The following is a 22,605-nucleotide window of genomic DNA, read 5'->3' as shown; positions in this document are numbered from 1 at the left end:
GTAGGAATTTCCCATTGGGATTAATAAAGTATCTATCTATCTATCTATCTATCTAGGAGTCCACGTTCATTAGATCTACGCATTAGTGCCACTCACAATATGGCGGCCACGCCTGCGCATTCCGTATTATGTCGGTTCTTACCATGCTGTGTAGGCGTATTTGCCTTTTGTACTTTACTGGTCTTTGTGACGCCCGATGTAGGTGCCTGAACCTTCAGGGTCCGTATCCACTGTGTGGTGTGGACGTTTAACTGTCGTTGGTTCTGCCTTTATATTGTGTATCTCGGTGTGCATGTGTTTAGTGCCTAGGTTTTTTTGTAGCTATTGCATTCCAGGTTTCATCATCTGTAACCCGCTCTCCATGTGTTCGTCCCCGTTGTTTAATCCCATTATGAAGTTTTACTTTGTTTCCTACTCTGTGTTTTATTTCTGACCTCGCTTTATCCTGCTTGCGGCATGTCAGACGGTTCGTAGTCTCTGTCGTTGTACTCTGGGGAGGGGGGCTTTGTTCTGTAACCTGCTCTTCATGTGTTTGTCCCTGTTCTTTATCCTCTTTATGAGGTTTTACTTTGTTTCCTACTCTGACGGTTCGTAGTTTCTCCCGTTTTGCTCTGTTGTGGTGGGGGGGGGGGGCTTTGTGTGGCACCTGCGCAGTCTCTCCCGTTTCACTATGGGGGGGGGGCTTTGTGTGGCGCTTGCGCACTATGACTTTTGCGTCCACGGGCACGACCCTGCGTCCATATCCGGTTTACCATTCTCGTTTAGTAATATGGAAGTAATATGGATATGCTATAGAAATAAAAATTGTTATTGTTGGCCTTGGGCAAGTGTACCTACAATTAAACTTTATTAAAGCCAGGTTGGTATCTTGTGATCTTCTAATAACATAATATTAATAATATAATGGTACACCGGATGAAGGCAACACAGCCGAAATGTCTTTTACTTTTTCTTTTTCAACATTGAAATTATCTTATCCTTTTCCCCTTACTTCAAAAAAAGTCATATTGCACATTTCACATGTTACCCAATATGACAAAAAAATTACAATGCTAATTATAAGTATTAAAAACTGGCATAGGCAACATAGTGTTTTTCTTACGTGTGCTTTTCTACCACAAATGCAAAGCATCAAGTCCCATGTGATTTTAAAAGATTTTAGTGTTTTTGTTTTTTTTCCCCAAAAGCCTAATTACTTTTTAAAATAATAAACACAATACTTTCTGAAATAAATGCTGTCATTTTCAGCAATCACACAATACTTTGAGCAAAAGAGTGCCATAGTTAGTCGACGTCTGTGACGAGCTGACATTTTGTTTTCAACAGCATTCTAGAATCAAATCCCTCCATGTTTAAAAAGCCGATCGGCACGTTTTGTTCTAGGTAACAACGAGCATCAGAAGCGAAGAACATCGCGACTGCAGGCCGAGATTCACTTCTGCAGCGGGTGGCTGGGTGGGGGAGGTGCATCTTTTCCTGGGTTTTTTTTTTTTCTTCCCGGGAATGAAAAATAAACCCGAGTCGACCTGAATTACCCATCATCCACCACAGTACGTTCTAGCGATCTCCCAGGGAAGGCGTCCCGGTGCTACCTAGAAAATGCTTTCTGTTAACAACAAGAGGCTTTTCATCTAATTTACTCCGTGAGATCGCACGGTAAGCTCCTCTTTCCTCTACCTTGGCCTCTTACACGAGCCGGGGCGCTTTTCCGCTGCACTCGGGATACAGCGGTGCATCGGGCTGCCAGTCCAGGCTCGGGGAGAGGCGGGCAGCGTAGCCTGTCCTCTTGTCTGTAACCGAGCCGGACGCCATTTTTGGTTGTTTTTTTTTTTTTTTTTTTGCGAGAACAGAGCGGTGTCGCGTTGCCTATTTAACCAGACGACTGACACCGCGAGGAAGATGAACGGCGAGACAGGAAGCGGGAGCTGGAGAGTCCGTTGCCTGGTGGCAGGAGGCCTCTGTCCTGCACTTAGGTGTCGCACGTGAACGTTTCGACGTGCCTGCTTTTGTGTTGAGGATGTGCGGTGCTTCTGTTCGGAGCCCTCTTGGACCCGGGGCGGGGGTTTGCAGCGCCAGCTGAATGCGTGCAGCGCTGCGGTATTGCACGATAGTTGCGTGGGTGGAAACGCCGCAGGTTGTTTTTGTTCGGTGAATATCACATTTAGATGTTGCGTGAACTAGGAGCCGGAAACACATGGCGCAGAGTTGCGGGAGATAAATTGGAAAATCGCAAACTTGTCCTGTGCAGTGCACACAATCACAATTGTTTCAGAGTGCACCTTAAATGTTAATTCACCAAATGTAAAATAACACCTCGACAGGGGCAGCAAATAAGAAATTTGGAGCGCAGTGCCATGTCTAGCATGTTTATTGTCACGCAACAAGCACATTATGAGTAAATGAAGAATTGCTATGTATTAAATTAGTATTAACCCAAGAGTTCTTTCGGATGACATTGTTCGACAGGTTTGTTGACATTTGTTGACACTCTCCTAGCATTCTTAAGCTATTTTCAGAACAATGAAGATGTAACCCACCCTGGCAGCATTCAGTGCAAGGCAAGGATGGGACACTAGTCCCAAGAGCTAATTTATTATCATGAGTAACCGACCATGCCTGACTTGGAAAGTAGGAGTACCTGGGGAATACAGTGAGTAGGTGCAGGGTCCAGATTCATGATGCTGGAAGCGCAAGGTAGCAGGTGAACCAATGCACCACCCTGTAGTCTTTTTTTTTTTTTTTATACAGTTGGACCACTGGAAGTTTAAATTGTCTGCTTTCGCTCACAGAACACATGTGCACAAACAAGCTTGTAATTAGAAGTTTTCTGGCTTAGCTTGCTGGCCGCACTAGGAAGTGGATTACTACAGTCCTAATACACTTGCAAGAAATAATAGACCTCTTGAACATTCTTGTATGTTTTAAAGATGAAAAATATTACACAATAGCCATCATTGCAAAAATAATGAGCAGAAAAAAGGTCAAAATATTATTTAACCAAGAGTCAGTGTTGCTTTTGTTTTATCCATCCTTCCATCCATTTTCCAACCTGCTGAATCCGAACACAGGGTCACGGGGGGTCTGCTGGAGCCAATCCCAGCCAACACAGGGCACAAGGCAGGAACCAATCCCGGGCAGGGTGCCAACCCACCGCAGGACACACACAAACACACCCACACACCAAGCACACACTAGGGCCAATTTAGAATCGCCAATCCACCTAACCTGCATGTCTTTGGACTGTGGGAGGAAACCTTTTGTTTTATGTATGAGAGAAATCCTACTTAATGTATTTTAGTTTTCCAAAGTACACTCGTGGCCAAAGGTTTTGAGAATGACATAAGTATTGGTTTTCAGAAAGTTTGCTGCTTCAGTGTTTTAGATCTTTTTGTCAGATGTTTCTATGGTATACTGAAGTATAATTATAAGTACTTCATAAATTTCAAAGTCTTTTATTGACAATTGCATAAAGTTTATTCAAAGAGTCAATATTTGCAGTGTTGGCCCTTCTTTTAAAAGACCTCTGCAATTCGCTCCAGCATGCTATCAATCAACTTCTGAGCCAGATTCTGCCTGATGGTAGCCCATTCTTGCATAATCAATGTTTGGAGTTTGTCAGAATTTGTGGGCTTTTGTTTGTCCACCTGCCTCTCGAGGATTGACTACAAGTTCTCAATGGGATTAAGGTCTGGGGAGTTTCCTGGCCATGTACCCAAAATTTCCAGGTTTTGTTCCTGAACCACTTAGTTATCACATTTGCCTTATGGCACAGTGCTCCATCAATCTTGGATGGTTGGGAGAAGTTGCTGTCAGAGGATGTTTTGGTACCGTTCTTTATTCATGGCTGTGTTCTTAAGCAAAATTGTGAGTGAGCCCACTCACTTGGCTGAGAAGCAACCGTACACGAATGGTCTCAGGATGCTTTACTGTTGGGATGACACAAAACTGATGATAGCGACCATTTCTTCTCCGGACAATCTTTTTTCCAGATTCCCCAAACAATCAGAAAGGGTATTCCTCAGAGAAAATAAGTTTACCCCAGTCCTCCGCAGTCCAATTCCTGTACCTTTTGCAGAATATCAGTGTCTGATGTTTTTCTTGGAGAGAAGTGCCATCTTTGCTGCCCTTCTTGACGCCAGGCCATCCTCTAAAAGTCTTTGCCTCACTGTGCGTGCAGATGCACTCAGATCTGCCTGCTGCCATTAATGAGTAAGCTTTGCACTGGTGGTACCCCAATCCCGAGCCATGAAAAAAGAATGGTACCAAAACATCTTCCGAGAGCAACTTCTCCCAACCATCCAAGAACAGATTGGTGACGAACAGTGCCTTTTCCATCATGATGGAGCACCGTGCTATAAGGTAAAAGTGATAATTGTGGGTCCATGGCCAGGAAACTCCCCAGACCTTAATCCCATCGAGAACTTGTGGTTAATCCTCAAGAGGCGGGTGGACAAACAAGTACCCACCAATTCTGACAAACTCCAAGCATTGATTATGAAAGAATGGACTGCCATCAGTCAGGATTTGGCCCAGAAGTTGACAGCATGCCAGGGGAATTGCAGAGGTCTTGAAAAAGAAGGGACAACACTGCAAATATTGACTCTTTGCATAAACTTGTCAGTAAATGCCTTTGAAACTTATGAAATGCCCGTAATTATACTTAAGTATACCATAGAATCATCCGACAAAAAGATCTAAAAACACTGAGCGCAGCATACTTTGTGAAAACCAATACTTGTGTCATATCCTCTCGCATATCTCTGTGGGTTTTATGTATAACTTTCATGCTTTGGTGGATATAAGGAAAGTAGCTTTGTCCTGAATTGTTGCCATATTAACTTAATAAAAAAACGTAAACTCTGTAGAATTTCCATGTTTTATTTTTTTGAGTGGCATAATATGAAAAGAAAACCAAGAGTGTTAGTCAGGTTTATTTTCCATCTGGCGTTCAACCTAACAAGGTCTAAATATTTAATTAGCTATTTGGTTAAAACTTTGTGGATATTAACAAAGTGAGTTTATTCAACTAAATGGATACTAAGGTGCCACATAGAGATTAGTGTTTAGAAAAATAAAGTTTTAGTCATTAGGTTAAAGAACATAAACTAAATAATAGACTGGTATTAGTAATGTATATTGGTTAGAATTATTAAGCTCGTATTATATCCCTGCACATGGGTCATGCATTTTCTTATCCTAGGAGTAGGATGCATAGCATCCGAATTGTACAGTTCAAGAACTGTCTGACAATAGTTTTGTTTATACCCTCTGAATGGATCTGCATCAGATTATACCAAAGCAGTAAACTTTCTTGTAGTAATGTACAGTCCTTGTTTTTAATCTAGATGTTTGTTTAAAGGCAGCCTCATAATTAGCCTGCCTTTAGTAGACTTGTGTAAAGCTCTCGTATGAACAGGAGTTACAGATGGAAGTGTCGCCACATCAATCGAAAGATGAGTTTACAAAGTAAGTGTGTGATGCTTGTATCAGTTTAAAAAAAAAAAGGCAATCCTTTTTCACAGTGCACTGTCTTTGCCTATATTCCTCTGTTTTTCTTACTATCCTGCTAAACTGTAAATTCTCCAGTCTACTCATTTCAATTTGATCAAGGCCTAGTGTTCCGTGTTGCCTTGTCTGGTGCTACTTAGATTGGACATTGCACCCCATGACCACGAATGAGAAAGTGTGCTGCCTCACAACCTTTAGAATAAACTGTAATTGTAATATTTTCTTTCTTTACTCACTGGATTATTCTGGATCAGGTGCTGTTTAATCATAAAAGGTGTGTTTGGTGTTCAGACCGAGTATTTTCAAACACACTGCTAAACTGGTTATGCCACACATACTGCCAGCATTTGTTATATTCCAATTATCTCAGGGTGCAAAGTCAGATTTATTAATTTTTTTTAAATCATCTTTCCTTGAAGCATTGAGGAAGACAAGCATCAAGCCAGGGTCTTTACTCATTCAGTCAGTCAGTCACTATCTGAGTGAGAATACATCCTACAGAATTAGATCAGTCTGCACCTGTATTATCTTATGAGACTCATTGCAACTATATGTTTACACAATGATCCCACCAAGTAATACTTGAACTGGATTGTACATTGCATATTCAATGTATTTTAAGCCAGGTTTACATATTGTTTAGTACTAATTACTTTTACTAAGTTGTCACTTTGCATAAAAGTATTCTCAAAATAAGCAGAAGGGAAGGAATTAAACAGCACACATTACCTGAATTTCACATCGGATGTGGCCTGCAGTTCATCACTTTGTATGAAACCTGTGCCTGAAAACTTAAAATCTAAGAGATCTACAGTAGTCTTATGAGCTAAAGAAGAAAGTATACATTTTGAGTTCCCCTGTCTTGTAACTGAATTGCACATCACAAGGATCATTTGAATTGCATATCTAGTTTGGAATCCCCTGGTTGATGTTACAAGAGGTTTTGCCTTCTGTAGTAGTTGTTAGCTCATAGTGAAGTTAGGCTTTGCTCAGATTGTAGATGGTTATATTTTGCATGACGCAGTCATATTTACACAAGTATTTTTCTTGGTTGCAGTAGAGTGAAGTGCAAGATGTTCTTCCTTCAGAACCTTGTATACTGTATATCCCATGTTTGTATCTCACATTTTCCTATGTCGTAAAAGCTATACTAGTTTTATTCTATGGTTCTTTGCCGGAAGAAATCAGTAAGTTTATGAGGCACTAGCCAATAAAAGATAAACCTGCATAAAACTTTAACATATCAGTTTAAATGTCAGAAATTAAAAGCTTTTATAGAGACCATACTTCTGTCTAGTGAACTGATATCCTTTAGATACTTCTAGATATTAAGATGGATTTATTGTTAGTTAATATTAATATTTAAATTGAACATCTACTCAACTTTTCATTCGTTTGTAATTTAGTCCTGCAGCTTCACAATGATTTTCACAACATCACTGCTATGTGATGTATCTTAGGGCAAAAACAGCACAAGTAATTTGTAATTGATTTGGGGAAAAAAAATCTTTGTATTCAAGGAAGTTTTGCTTCAAATTGGTCTTCATTTTTATGTAGTACTGTAAAAAGTATGCACTGTCAAATTGTGATTTACAGGGTTAAGGACGTTAAACATTATCAAATTTGACATACTTGCCAGCCACATGTTGACTTAACAGTGCTCAGTTGTGAACGTTCATGGCTATTTTAGTATATTAGCTGGCATACCATCCAAGACCATTTCCAATCTTGTGCTACTGCTGCCAAAACAGGCTAACAGATGGGTGGAATATGTAAGCATATATGTTGCATTTTGAAAAATGTATCATAAATATATAATTTTTTTATTTGGCATGTAATATTATGCATGAACAGAATGTTTTGTTGGTAGTTGTAAATCCCCTTGATGGTTTGGTGTGCTGAGTGTGTGTCGTCATGCATTGTGCGGCTTTTTTCCCCCCATTTCAAAGGAGTCATTAACAGAGACATCATGGGCTAAAATTGATGCAAAAAAGCCAGGCAGTTTCTGTTGTTTTTTATTATGATGTTTGAATTTTTGTGACCGTGACATACTGCCAACATTTCATCAAATGTAACTCTAGACTTTGGTTAGATTTGTGCTGGATTCGTTTCACTCAGGGTTTGAATTTCTCATAAACTGTAAAGTGACTCAGTCCTGTAATATGGTTTCCAAGGCTGTTTCTTTTTCAATAATGTACGGTTAAGTTGCTTTTGTTTACTCCTGAAGTGTACCTCCAAATCACTGTTGCATTTTCAAGGAGTATGTGCAAATAATATAACTACATGTAGCCAAATTGAGATATGGGAGTAATAGTGGAATCTTAACAGTGAAGATGTTTTTTTGACCAATGATTTCTTTATTTTATTTTATTTTTTTTTTAAAATTGTTTTGCTGATGCTTTTCTCTAATATTGCTGCAGTGTTAAGTCGGGGTAGATAGATAGCTACTAGGTCTTGCTCCACTATCCTTTATGCTGGTGCACCCTATATACCCATGACTAAAACACGATTAAACATCATTGGATACGTTTAGTTTACGATGTATAACTCGCTAATTGTTCTTGGGTTTAATGGCCTGTTTTAGTTAATATATTTTTTATGTACTTAAACTATGGTTTAGTCCATGGGAATTCTGGAGTTATCTGATGCCATGATTGTTTGATTCCACATTTCATAATACCTTCAGCAGTATGTACGGTAAGTAAACATTTTATGCAATTTATCCTAGGGTTCATTCACATCACAGTGGAACCTCGGGTCACGAACGTCTCGGACCATGTACAAATTGGGTTACAACCAAAAAGTTTGCCAAACTTTTGCATCTGTTCACGACCACACACTCGGGCGACGAACAAGCCAGTTTAGTTTCCCTTCCGGTTCATACGCTCCAATGATTTCCGCACATGCTCAGTCCCTCCCTGTGCATTCCCTGTGCAGCGAGAGAGAGAGAGCTGGCCGTGTAAGGCCGAGAAAGCAGTTAAAGAATGCACAGGGCTTGTTTTTAAAGAGACTGATTTGAGCATTGTTTTAACCTCGTATTTAATGAAGACTTTTTTTCTATTGGATTTTAACCTCCACTTCACTTCTGTTTACAGCGATCGGTTCGTAGCGTGCATTCTTGCAATATTACTTTTCTTGATTGTTTATTAAATTACGGATTTTTTCAAATGTTCATGTTTTTCCCTGTGCTTAAAACTCATTAAAAAAAAAAAAAAAAAAAAAAAAGTGTTTACAGCGAGTGGTTCATAAGGCTATAGCGTGAATTCTTGCAATGTTACTTTTCTCTGTTCAAGGTTTTCTCAGTGTTATTCAATGTTTTTACATTTAGTTTACTATTACACTGTGCATTCTATGGTGTTATTAACTATTTTTGTGCTTAAAAATCTTTAAAAAAATATATTTACAGGTGCTGGTCATAAAATTAGAATATCATGACAAAGTTGATTTATTTCAGTAATTCCATTAAAAAAGTGAAACTTCTATATTAGATTCATTCATTACACACAGACTGATGTATTTCAAATGTTTATTTCTTTTAATGTTGATGATTATAACTGACAACTAATGAAAGTCCCAAATTCAGTATCTCGGAAAATTAGAATATTGTGAAAAGGTTCAATATTGAAGACACCTGGTGCCACACTCTAATCAGCTAATTAACTCAAAACACCTGCAAAATCCTTTAAATGGTCTCTCAGTCTAGTTCTGTAGGCTACACAATCATGGGGAAGACTGCTGACTTGACAGTTGTCCAAAAGACAACCATTGGCACCTTGCACAAGGAGGGCAAGACACAAAAGGTCATTGCTAAGAGGCTGGCTGTTCACAGAGCTCTGTGTCCAAGCACATTAATAGAGAGGCGAAGGAAGGACAAGATGTGGTAGAAAAAAGTGTACAAGCAATAGGGATAACCGCACCCTGGAGAGGATTGTGAAACAAAACCCATTCAAAAATGTGGGGGAGATTCACAAAGAGTGGACTGCAGCTGGAGTCAGAGCTTCAAGAACCACCACACACAGACGTATGCAAGACATGGGTTTCAGCTGTCGCAATCCTTGTGTCAAGCCACTCTTGAACAAGAGACAGCGTCAGAAGCGTCTCGCCTTTGGACTGCTGCTGAGTGGTCCAAAGTTATGTTCTCTGATGAAAGTAAATTTTGCATTTCTTTGGAAATCAAGGTCCCAGAGTCTGGAGGAAGAGAGGAGAGGCACAGAATCCATGTTGCATGAGGTCCAGTGTAAAGTTTCCACAGTCAGTGATGGTTTAGGGTGCCATGTCATCTGCTGGTGTTGGTCCATTGTGTTTTCTGAGGTCCAAGGTCAACGCAGCCATCTACCAGGAAGTTTTAGAGCACTTCATGCTTCCTGCTGCTGACGAACTTTATGGAGATGCAGATTTCATTTTCCAACAGGACCTGGCACCTACACACAGTGCCAAAGCTACCAGTACCTGGTTTAAGGACCATGGTATCCCTGTTCTTGATTGGCCAGCAAACTCGCCTGACCTTAACCCCATAGAAAATCTATGGGGTATTGTGAAGAGGAAGATGCAAAACGCCAGACCCAACAATTCAGAAGAGCTGAAGGCCACTATCAGAGCAACATGGGCTCTCATAACACCTGAGCAGTGCCACAGACTGATCGACTCCATGCCACGCCGCATTGCTGCAGTAATCCAGGCCAAAGGAGCCCCAACTAAATATTGAGTGCTGTACATGCTCATACTTTTCATGTTCATACCTTTCAGTTGGCCAACATTTCTAAAAATCCTTTTTTTGCATTGGTCTTAATTGATATTCTAATTTTCCGAGATACTGAATTTGGAACTTTCATTAGTTGTCAGTTATAATCATCAACATTAAAAGAAGTAAACATTTGAAATACATCAGTCTGTGTGTAATGAATGAATCTAATATACAAGTTTCACTTTTTGATTGGAATTACTGAAATAAATCAACTTTGTCATGATATTCTAATTTTATGACCAGCACCTGTATATGTAGTTCATACGGTCTTGAATGGATTAATTGTATTTACATACAAACCTATCGGGGAAATTACTTCGGGTTACGACCAGAATTTTGGAACGAATTACGGTCGTGACCCGAGGTTCCACTGTACTACTTATATTTAAAAATGGTGTTTTTAAATGAAAACTATCCATACCCATACTAAAATGACCAAAGATACATATGACATAAGTTGTTCATCTACACTGGGCTTGTACCCATCGGGCAAAAACAGAAATGTTTTATTCTTTGCACATGTATACAGTATTGAAACTTTACAAAACACAATTTAGGTGCATACAGGTAAGCAACACAACAAGCACCATGGAAAGCACCTCCTGCATGTCTGCCTTGTCAGGGAATGAGATGTTGTAATGAGCAGGATCCAATCAGGGAAGGGCCACATGATAAGCACATATCAATCAGAGCACAACTAGACTCTTTGTTTTCAAAACTCTTTGTCTTTCACCTTTTCACAGTGAAATACTGAGTTGGCTTTTTTGAGAAACATACAAACTCTGGAGAGCATTTTAAAAATGGCTGTTTTTTGGGGTTAAAAATGCTGGGGTAGTGTCAACAAAAGATGAAATCAGAAACTAATGTCTGCGTTTCTAAACAAAAATGTAATAACATGGATGTAGTCCTAGTTTACATGTGCAGTTGAGTTCCAAGACAAAACCAATGATGGCACAATTTCAAAGCAAACTGTAGGGCATTTGCATCTAATTACAGGGAGATGAGAATGAAAGTACACTTCATTTCAGACAAAACTAATAGTCTAAAACTAATAACAGATTTTACTTTCTCATTATGTTCTACAAAAATAGACCAACATACAAAAAATTAAAAAAATAAAGAATAAGATGTTCCTGAGTAAATGGTGTTAATGAAGTTGGTCATTTAAGTGAAACATCCATCCATCCATCCATTTTCCAACCCGCTGAATCCGAACACAGGGTCACGGGGGTCTGCTGGAGCCAATCCCAGCCAACACAGGGCACAAGGCAGGAAACAATCCTGGGCAGGGTGCCAACCCACCGCAGGATACACACAAACACACCCACACACCAAGCACACAGTAGGGCCAATTTAGAATCGCCAATCCACCTAACCTGCATGTCTTTGGACTGTGGGAGGAAACCGGAGCACCCGGAGGAAACCCACGCAGACACTGGGAGAACATGCAAACTCCACGCAGGGAGGACCCGGGATTCGAACCCAGGTCCCCAGATCTCCCAACTGCGAGGCAACAGCGCTACCACTGCGCCACCGTGCCGCCCTAAGTGAAACATGTATATACTAATTGCTAACTGTAACCTTCCCCCAAATTACAACATTGTGCAATATATAAATATTTTTATGGAATGAAACACAAGTTTTTTGCAATTATAATCATGGAATAGTGTAATAAGATTAACAAAATCACACTTTCAAGGCAGAAAGAGCCTAAACAAACAGTAGCATTGACAAAGTAGAAACTTGGCTTCATCAGTTCTACAGGCTATCACTGGATGCATACAGACACTGTAGCACTGTTTAGTATTCTTTGACAGCTTTTGTTTGAGCAATTAGAGTTAGTGTGAGCCCACAGTGGTGAGTGCTAAGCAGAACACTCATCCACAAACTTAAGCCTTTAATGCAGTTTCTATGTGCATATACATAATGAGGCCTGTAACGAAATTGAGACAGATATTAAAGAGAATTTTATTGTAAAAATAGTTACATGTTGCTTCATGTCGGTTCCTTCAACCCTCTAACTGTTGTTGGAAATTGTCCGTTTTGTAGTCCACTAGTCCATCGGTTATGGTGTTTCGGATATTTTCATTTAGTTACATTAAGTTTAAGCTATATTTTGTTTAAATAAAATATGTACATACAAATACATACATAATGTATGTATGAGTGTCTATGTCAGTGGTTCTCAATCTGTGGGGTGGGCCCCCCTAGGGGTCGCGAAGATGTGAGAAAAAGAAAACAAGAATCGAAAATATGAAAAATACATCTATTGAAACCAAAACAAACTACATTCTGATACTAGAACAATAAATACAGAGTTAGATAAATGTCGATAAAAGTTAAGTAGGTATAATAAAATATGAATCTATGATGTATCATTAATTAAAAAAGAACAATTTGGTATTAGTGGGCTCCTTTCAAAAAAACGTTAGGGGGCGCAATTAAAACTTTTATGAAAACTCGGGTCGCAAATACTTAAAGGTTGAGAAACGCTGGTCAATGTATTTATATGTGAATGTAATAAGAGCGTAAATAGGGTCAATGTATACAAGAAAGTTTTATTATTTATTTATTTTTAAAGAAGTTTTCACATGTTATTGTTGTACATCATTGAACCACAGTGGATCTGTCTTTTAACATTAACAGGAAAAGACTGATGTCAAAGTACAAACATCTTTTCAAAGTGGCCTAAATTAAATATATAACACACAGTAATTGATTGAATATGACATGCCTAAATCATTGGTGCTGCAAACCGATTTTTAAAGATGAATAATTAGCAAAATGGAGATCACCTGTCTCTAGTCAAGGAGTTTTGCCTGATGATATCTGGAAGAATAGCAGACATCAGGGGTTGGAAGCAGGAAAATTAAACAAGGCACTGAATATCATTTGCTATTTATGTAAATCAGTCGTTAGGAAATAGGACTATGGCACAGGTGTAAATCTGCAGGATGTCCACAAGAACTTGGTGCTTGTGCAAGAACACTTGTGAGGGAGTCATCAAGAAACCTCTGAGAACAATGAATAAGTGACAAGTTACAGTGTCTGAGATCAGTGAGACTCTGCAAACCCCATCTTTACCTGGGTGCTTCCGCAATTACAGCTTAATGGTAGAATGGGAAAGAGAAAGCCACTATTAAAAAAAACAAAAAAACAAACAAACAAAAAAAAAACGCACGGCATCTTAGCTGGCAGTTGCCAGAATGCTCAGTGAAGTTCACTGGAAAAATGTTCTATGGTGTAATGAGTCCAAAATTAGGTTTTTGGGTCACCAAATTAAACACCAAGTTTTGTGTAAACCAAACACTGCACATTATCAAAAACACACCATCCCATAGTGAACAATGGTGGTGGCAGCATCATGGTTTTTGAGCAGTTTTTTTAAAAACGAATGGGAGAAAGTAGCAGTGTCCAGATGTGCAAAGTTGACACAGACAAAAAACTTGTATATTCAGGCACAAGGCTGTCATGGCTTCCAAAGTGCATCTACTAAATACTGACTCAAGGGGTGAACACTTACGCAAACAATTTTTTGGTGTTTTAATAATGTTAATACATCTGCCCATTTAACTGTTCTCCTAAGCTTTTCACACATAACCATTTCAGGGATTTACTGAAAGTGATGCAAAAGCAAAAAAGCATTAATGATGGGCTATCCTATGGATACAAACAACTTGTGATATGGTCAGTTCATATATGAATAGTGTGAACAATACAAGCAAACAGTCTGGTCATAACCAGGCAAATCACAGCCTAATGTAATCTAAGGATGCAACATTAAGGCACTGTCAAATTACATGACTCTCTAGAACAGTATAAAGGGAACACAGTTTTCAAATTGTAAATGGTAATTTTGTGCCTTCATTGTGCATTGTCGGTGTAGTCACTGTTTGCAAAATAAGCACCACACTCATATTTACCTTGATGTATTGCCATATTTCACCTTTAAATAAACAGCAAGCTGCTGTGAAAACAGAGGCTAAAAAGTTTGTTTCATCAGTTCAGTAGCAACAGCAAATTATTTCATGAATGTATATATTCCATAATTGATTGTTGATGTTTTTGATGCAGTAATTCAGCCGGTAAAAATTGTCTTTTAAAATTAACCCTTAATAACAAGATGCGTTTATCCTAATGTAAAAACAAAACTGCAAACAAAGACTAAACGGCATACTGTTTAAGCAGCTAACAAATTTTTCATCCGTACCAGAGCACACTTATTTGGTGTCAAAGAACATCTTGAATTATAGGTAAACTTTCAATTTGTTTCAAATTTTACTATCTACTTGTGGTGTGTATTTGCAGTGTTCAAAATAGTGATGTCATGAGATGCCTTCCTGAAACAAGGAATGTTCACATTTAAATAAATATTTTAACTAATTATATATGTCCATTTTAAAATTAAAGAGTCTTTCTATATTAAGCCACAAATCAGTAATGTAGTACATATTTCAAAATATGTCAGTAATGAATAATATGTCACATTTGCTACTGAGGTACTGGAAGGATATTGCTATTTCGCTTAATTAACAACTGCAAAGCTTGTAAAGCCTCAATACTCTTACACAATCCAGCAGGAATATGGACATTGTGAATTATTAAAACTGTGTAAAAATAAATAAATAAATAAAAAAGTGTCAAACCAAAAGTCTAAGTCAAATTTTTAAGTCACAGCTTTGATCAAGGACAAGCTAAATATTAAATACGCAGTCTTCTCTGAACAATCCAGAATATTTTCAACGTATCAATGTGCTGTGTTACCGTCTCTTTATGTGGTGGATGTATGATAGTTTGTTAGCACAAGTCTCAAACGTCTGCAAGTTTGCCTCTTGGAACTTTTTAAAGCAACCTTAGCAGAATTATTTATGCACTTTTTCAAAATTATTTTTTTTCCTAATTAACCAATTAGCCATGAAGGTCTCAAATCTATAAATCCTACAAAAAACTTCTCTCTGGAGTTTAAAATTTGTACACTCTCAATATTTCAAAATAAACTGCCATCTAACTTTACTATATATTTGATACAGTTATCAAGAAGCATGTTGTACCTTGTTTGGCATTTAGAACATAATGGAATCTACAATGTATAGGATGCCTTGTTTAGGAGTGTTGTACCATGCACAAATTGACTGCTGCAAAATACAGCTGCAGTCTTACTGCATACAGCCCTTTCCCAATCACACCAAAGATACTGGATATAAGTAAGATGTTAGGATTGTGCAGATCACTGAAGCAATAAAAAAAATATGCTGCAACATTTCTAAAACCATTCAGTGACAATATGTGCTTTATAACAGTGCATTGACATGCGTTAAACTGTAGGCATATGAAGGGTTGGATCTGCAACAGCATTCAGATGCACCCTCCCATTCAGATGGGTATCAGCAACCCAAATGTGTGCCAATAAAACATTCCCCACACCAACACATTAACAACACTGACCTCTACTGTTGCCACCAAACAGGACAGCTACATAGGCTAACGTTGCCTACATCAAATTCTGAACCCTCCATCAGTATCAAGCAAAATGGAAGCTGGATTTGTAAGATGTTTCCACTCTTGATGCTTCCATGCCTACAGGATATGCACTTTTTGTTTCTCGCTGGCAACCAACATGGTCTTTGGCTGCTGCAGTGTATTTTAAGCAAGGTCCCTTAAAACTGATGTTAGGATGTCATACATAATTGCTGTAGTTGCAGATCTCGTCATCCAAGTATGTCTTATTACATGATAAGAAATTGCTGAGGATGTCAAATTTCAAGACTGCATGAGGACTTTCTAGCAGTTTCATATTTCCAAAGTATCGCAAGCTCACCCATTTTCCTAATAGCCAACAACATTCTGCCTGATGAGTTCCATGCTGATGTGAAGGTTTACAGGTACTGAAATTTCAGCCACAATCTCTGTCCTGCTTTTTCTTTTTTCCATTCTGTAGAGGTATGGAAAACACTGGACATAAGACAGACAAATCTCTCTTCTGTTTGCAAGGTCCAAAATACATACATTTCCTTATTCTTCATCACTGTGTCATATGCATTGTACTTCCAGGTAACCTCTCATTGGTTGTCGACTCTCGTGCACAGACCTATGACCTGTTTGAGTTAGTTGGGGCGAGTTGCAGGGTAGATCAGACTACACAACTGTCAGTCACTGGAACACACAGGATGTGGCTCGCTGGATCCTCATTGTTGAGAACCCTAGTGGCTGGACCAGGCCAAGGGGACGCCCACATAATGCCTGGCTGTCTGCCTGGGAGGGTTGCCAACTGGTATCCTGCAGTGTTTCTTCATGTAGTGGATTCAGCAACACGCTGTACCAGTGCATGCTCCCCAGCCCGACCTGTCATGAGTATAAACAGAATAGTCACATAATCTTTTAATGTGTTTACTATGCAACTAAACGTAAAAGTGTTTGATAGTGTTCCAAAAAACAGCAATTTGTGACGGACCAATTTGTTTTTTATGGCATATTAACTGAGATTTAATGAACTTGGCCCATAGTACTCTTGCTTTATCTAAGTATCTGAAGAATCAAATTTATATACTTTAAGCCTTTTAACAATCAATCTACAATCTATATCTTATATATAATTCACTAAGCAGCCAACCATGGATGCAAGACAGAGACCATGGGATACGCACGACAGAGCCACGCCCTCCAACTCACAGAGCCCCGCCCACCAACTCTAACCCTCCTCCCGCGTCATGTGTTACACACGACCGCATCCACCCTCGCAAGCTGTTTTACACGCTGCATAAAGCGATTTCCGTCCACGACAAATATGCTTCTTCTTAGATGGTCCTGCAGGAACAGGGAAAACCTTTGTCTACAAAAACCTGATTCATACCATACTAAGAGCATAGTGTTTTTGTTGACTTGCCCACCGCAATGTACTGGAGTGTAAAACTATCGCAGCTGCTATCTCACAAACTGTCCTTATTCCCCGGATTTCCCTGACCCCATCAGATTCAAATTTGCCTTTTACTTTTACACTCTGCTACAGTCCACATGCACCTCTGAGCCACGTTGACTTTTCATTGTTCTTTTCGGTTCCGGCTGCTTTTCTATATATAATCCACTAAGGCGCCCGACTATGGGATACGCGCACACGCAAGACAGAGCCCTGCCCGCCAACTCTAACCCTCCTTCCGCGTCATGGGATACGCACAACAGAGCCCCGCCCGCCAACTCTAACCCTCCTCCTGCGTCCACCCTCGCTCTTAAGGCATGAGCAGGCAGGGCGCATGGGGTACACACGACAGAGCGTTGTTCTTAGTCACGGAAGCATAGTCATACAGTCTGCTCAACAATACGCTGACTACATGAATACTTCCGGAGTTTATGGTGGTGAGGAAGAAATTGTGGCAATGTCCCAAATGCTTCCAGCTACTATCACCATTCACTTCCGAGATATCCCTGACCCCATCAGATTCAAATTTGCCTTTTACTTTTACACGCATACAATTTTCCTGTTAGATTGGCCTTTGCAATGACAATTAATAAGGCACAGAGCCAAACTTTCAAAAAGATATGCCTGTATCTGCCAAAACCAGTTTTCAGTCACGGACAATTGTATGTTCCTCTCTCCAGAGTTCCATCTTTTCATTCACTCAGCCGTATCCTCAAACCCACCCCATTTGGAGAAATGTGTCTTTCAGGAAGTGCTCACCCATCAATAAATAATAATAATTGGCTAGTATTTATTTAAAACACCTTTATAAGTAAAAATGTAAATCTTTTGATGTCCTTTCAAATGTTTCAGTATTGTACAGCCAAAGAATGTCAACCTCCTTTAACATGTTGACAGTCCCACCCCCCCCCCAATAGCATGTCATTTGTTCCAGTACATAGCCCATGGTGTATTTAAGGCCATCTGACATTTTACCTAGCCTGCAAAGAGGGAAAAGACACTGTACCTGACAGATTTGAGCTTGTGGCTTTCATTTTTTTCATGGCTAGCACACTGTCCATATATATATATATATATATATTTTTTTTTTTTTTATTTATTTATTTTTTTTTCCTCTGAACCTGGTAAATATTAGAAATTGTTCATTGTGAGTAATCAGTGCCAATTTTCAGTTCAGTTGCATGTACTGTTTCATAAAATGTCTAAAGATACTACAAAATGAAACTGCAGTATTTATTACTGTTAACATATTTTTGAAATAGACAACAAAGGTATAGGTTTTCACTCCTCTTCATGGTTGACTATACTTCAAACAACATGCTTATTTACAGAGTTTGATTTTAGAGAAGCCTAAAGGTATATGTCTGCAGCATTGTGTGGAATGAGAAAAATAGAATAACAGCTTGTGTACTTTTAATTTATAAAAAAAAAAAGGTTGTCTATTTCTTTTAGCCCAAATATTTTTTGTCATTGAAGAAAAGACACTCGAATCATTTTAAATTTGTAGTTTAAGTGTCTCAGAAAATGGAAGTGGCTGGCTCATTCTTCTGTATGGCACACCTTGTCTGACCCTGTTGATTTTTCTGTTTATTTAGATCTATATTTAGATATTAATTTATATTTGTTCTTTTACAGATTTTTTTTACAAGACAATGGTGCTGGTGTTTAAAAAATACAGATTTGTGAGGCTTATATTGTACAAAATGAGAAGAGTGTGAAATCTATATTACTAAACCACAGTTTAATTTATGCATGGACGGCGGACGCACCGACGCGCATGCGCACTGCGCCTCAGCGCCCCAGAGTCAAACCCAGCGGCTTCCCAGAGTCGGTAGGTGGCGCCCAAACAACACAACCTGTAAATTAAACTTGCTCTAATCCACTGTGCCAGCAGTCGGTGTCAGCAGAGGCAAAGGAGTCACGGCTCCAAATGGAAAGAGCTCAACGATTTGTAATACAAAACCAAGCCCGTAGTTCCCAGAGTCGGTGCGTGGCACCCAAACACCACCACCTGTAAACTACACCTGCTCTAATCCACTGTGCCAGCAGTCAGTGTGTGTAAGTTGGAGTATGCTTCCTAACAGTAAACAACTTCTACCTAACGACACAGACACAGAACAACAAAGACGAGACCGCATGGATAAAAACAATACACAGAGGGCTCCTACGACGTGCTTCAGACACACCAGAAGCAAAGACGTCACAGCTCCACAATGAAAGAGTTCAACTAACGGAAATACAAAACGAGCCCGTATGGATAAACACAATGAACGAACGCGCCCACAATGTGCTTCTGACACAGCAGAGGCAAAGGAGTCACGGCTCCAAATGGAAGGAGCTCAACGATTAGTAATACAAACACGAGCCCGTATGGATAAAAACAATACAAACACGAGCCCGTATGGCTACGACCTGTAAATGAGCCCGTATGGATAAAAACAATGAACGAAGGCGCCCACACAAAGAAACCGCTTTAGTACAAATATGTTTCTCACTGACGACACAGCCATAGAAAAATAAAAAAAAGAGAATGCATGGATAAAAACAATAAACAAAGGCGCCTACAACACTGGAGGGCGGCATGGTCCGTCACCAAAGTGAATTCCCGTCCCAACAGGTAGTACCGCAGGTGGGTTACTGCCCATTTAATAGCCAAGGCTTCCCACTCCACCGCTGCAGACCTTGTCTCCCGGTCCAGCAGTTTCCGGCTCAGGTACTGCACGGGATGCTCTACACCATCGATGCTCTGGCTCAGCACGGCACCTAAACCTGTGTCCGAAGAATCGGTCTGGAGAATAAAGGGTAAAGAAAAGTTAGGAGTGCGCAATATAGGTGCCGAGGTTAGGGCCCATTTTAAGTCACAGAATGCACGGTCCGCTTCCTTGGTCCATACCACAGTAAAAGGAGTCAGTTTCTTTGTGAGATCCGTCAAGGGTGCTGCCAGCCAATCCTAAGAAGGCTTGCACCTGTTTCTTGACCATCAGACGGGGCCATTCCAAGATGTCTATTTTTAGTGCACTGCGTTTTAACTAATCCTCCTCCCACTAGGTAGCCTAAATAACGGGTTTCGTTCATCCCGAAGTAACATTTTCGAGGGTTGATAGGAAGGCCAGCCTTCGCTAGCATCAGGAGAACTGTATAAACCTGCACTACATGTTCCTCCAAGGTGCCGGAATAGATAACCACGTCATCCAGGTAGGCAGCACAATAAGACTGGTGGGGCCGTAGCACTCGATCAACAAGACTTTGAAAGGTCGCTGGTGCCCTGTACAGTCCAAATGGGAGTACCTTATAGTGTCAGTGACCGTTAGGGGTACTAAACGCCGTCTTTTCTTTTGCGGATGCCTTTAAGGGAATTTGCCAATACCCCTTCGTCATATCAAGGGTAGTCCGATATCGGGCCATCCCCAGTCTCTCCAGGAGCTCATCCACCCGGGGCATGGGATAGGCATTGAATTTCGAGACCTGATTAAGGCGACTGAAGTTGTTGCAAAATCTTCATGACCCATCCGGTTTGGATACAAGGACGATAGGACTAGACCAAGGGCTATGGCTCTCCTCGATGATATCCATGTCTAACATCCGTTGAACCTCTAGCTCCACTTCAGCATGTTTCGCCTCAGGGAGGCGGTAGGGGTGTTCCCTGACAACCACCCCTGGGGCTGTCACAATGTCGTGCTTAATCAACGAGGTCCGGCCAGGTGCCTCGCTGACCACCTCCGAGACAGACAGGATGGCTCTTTCGAGCTCCTATTGTTGTTGGGGCAGCAAATCGGAGCCAAAGTTAAGGGGTGTTTTTTCTGAGAAAAGGGAGAGAGTAGGGCCAGGAGGAGGGTCAGGTTCCCGTTCTCTCCACGGCTTCAGAAGGTTGATGTGATAAACCCTCTCACTCGGTTGACGATTTGGCTGGCTCACCAAATAATCGACGAGTCCTTTTCTCTCTTTAACTTCGTATGGGCCCTGCCAATGAGCCAACAATTTAGAGTGCGAGGTGGGCACAAGCACCATTACGCGATCCCCTGGCCAGAATTCGCGTAAAGATGCATTCCGGTTATAATTCCGGACCTGCGCTGCTTGATCCCTAGACATGTGATCTTTAAGTAAAGGTCTAATTTTCCCCAATCTATCGCGTAATTGCGCGATATATTCCAATATATTGGTGGAGGGACGGGCCTCCCCTTCCCATCCCTCTTTTAATATATCCAATAGGCCCCGGGGTTGACGTCCATATAATAATTCAAAGGGGGAAAACCCCTGTGGAGGCCTGTGGCACTTCCCTGTACGCGAAAAGTACTAGTGGTAAAAGCTGGTCCCAGTTTCTACCGTCCTCTCTGTCTACCTTGCGGAGCATCTGCTTCAATATTTGGTTGAAGCGTTCAACTAGTCCATCCGTCTAGGTATGATAAACGGATGTCTTAAGATGCTTAACGCGGAGTAGTTTGGCAACTTCCCTGAACGTTTCCGAGGTAAAGGGGGTACCCTGATCCGTGAGGATTTCTCTGGGTATGCCCACCCGGGAAAATAGTCCTATCAATTCCCGTGTGATGTTTTTTGTATTAGCAGCTCGCAGGGGAACTGCCTTGGGGTATCGAGTTGCGTAGTCCACCATTACTAAAATATATTTATGACCACACACGAGGGTTCCAGGGGTCCCACCGGATCGACACCGATCCGTTCAAAGGGTATATCTATAAGGAGAATCGGGATCAGACGAGCACGGTCCCTCCAAGGAATCGGTCGTAGTTGACAAACCGGGCAGGATTGGCAAAAACGTCGGACCTCCTCATTGATCCCGGGCGAATAAAACCGGAGCTTAACCCTCTGCAATGTGTTTTCGGCCCCGAGATGGGTGCCTAGGAGGTGGGCATGAGCTAGTTCGCAGACTTCCTGCCGGTAAGTCTGTGGTACTAACAGCAACTCCCGCACCTCGCCTTCATGCTCGGCCACTTGATACAATAAATCATTTTCAAGTACAAAGTAGGGTCCGTGTGGTGTGGAAGCCATAGATGATATGTCGTCAGCGGACGCTATAGCATTTTTGGCGAACTTCAAGGAATCATCGTTCCCGTTTGAATGACGCCAGGGTAGACTGATATTGTATGTCTAACCCGCCGAGAGTATCCACTATTGGGTCCGTGGGAGCTCTCGACTGCTCCGGAACTCCACCCGAGGCCAATTCTGGGTCAAGGTCCGGCACGAAGAGCGTTCCCCCGAGCCCCCTACGTCATCAAAGCTCGCCGAAGTGCACGGCGTGAGAGCAGCTGGGAGGGCTTCCTGACCTTCCATAACTAGACCCAGGTCGGTTTTTGTAGTGGTGACAGTCCTACTGCTTTTATTGTTTAACCAGTCCCGTCCCAATATTACTGTGAAGGGAGGCTCCGGCATCACGGCAACCATTAGTCGTTTCAGAGTCCCTTCCCAGGAGATGTAACACACTGCG

At 40.8% G+C, this 22,605-nt stretch overlaps 1 protein-coding gene across 3 annotated transcripts in view; it reads left to right on the top strand.

Annotated features, from left to right (window-relative positions):
- The first annotated feature begins 1,456 nt into the window (after positions 1 to 1,456).
- The window catches only part of znf280d (zinc finger protein 280D), an 80,659-nt gene continuing 59,510 nt past the window's right edge, over positions 1,457 to 22,605 (top strand). The window contains exon 1 of one of the 3 annotated variants that reach the window (XM_028823828.2): positions 1,457 to 1,656. The gene's annotated coding sequence lies outside the window, so the exon portion shown is untranslated. The remainder of the gene's footprint in view (positions 1,657 to 22,605) is intronic. The other 2 variants (XM_028823830.2, XM_028823829.2) reach the window with 2 other exon arrangements.

Source organism: Erpetoichthys calabaricus, chromosome 17 (genome assembly GCF_900747795.2).
Source record: "Erpetoichthys calabaricus chromosome 17, fErpCal1.3, whole genome shotgun sequence".
NCBI classification, from domain to species: domain Eukaryota; kingdom Metazoa; phylum Chordata; class Cladistia; order Polypteriformes; family Polypteridae; genus Erpetoichthys; species Erpetoichthys calabaricus.
The sequence above is the reverse complement of the archived record's forward strand: the minus strand, read 5'-3'. Positions and strand labels throughout refer to the sequence as shown.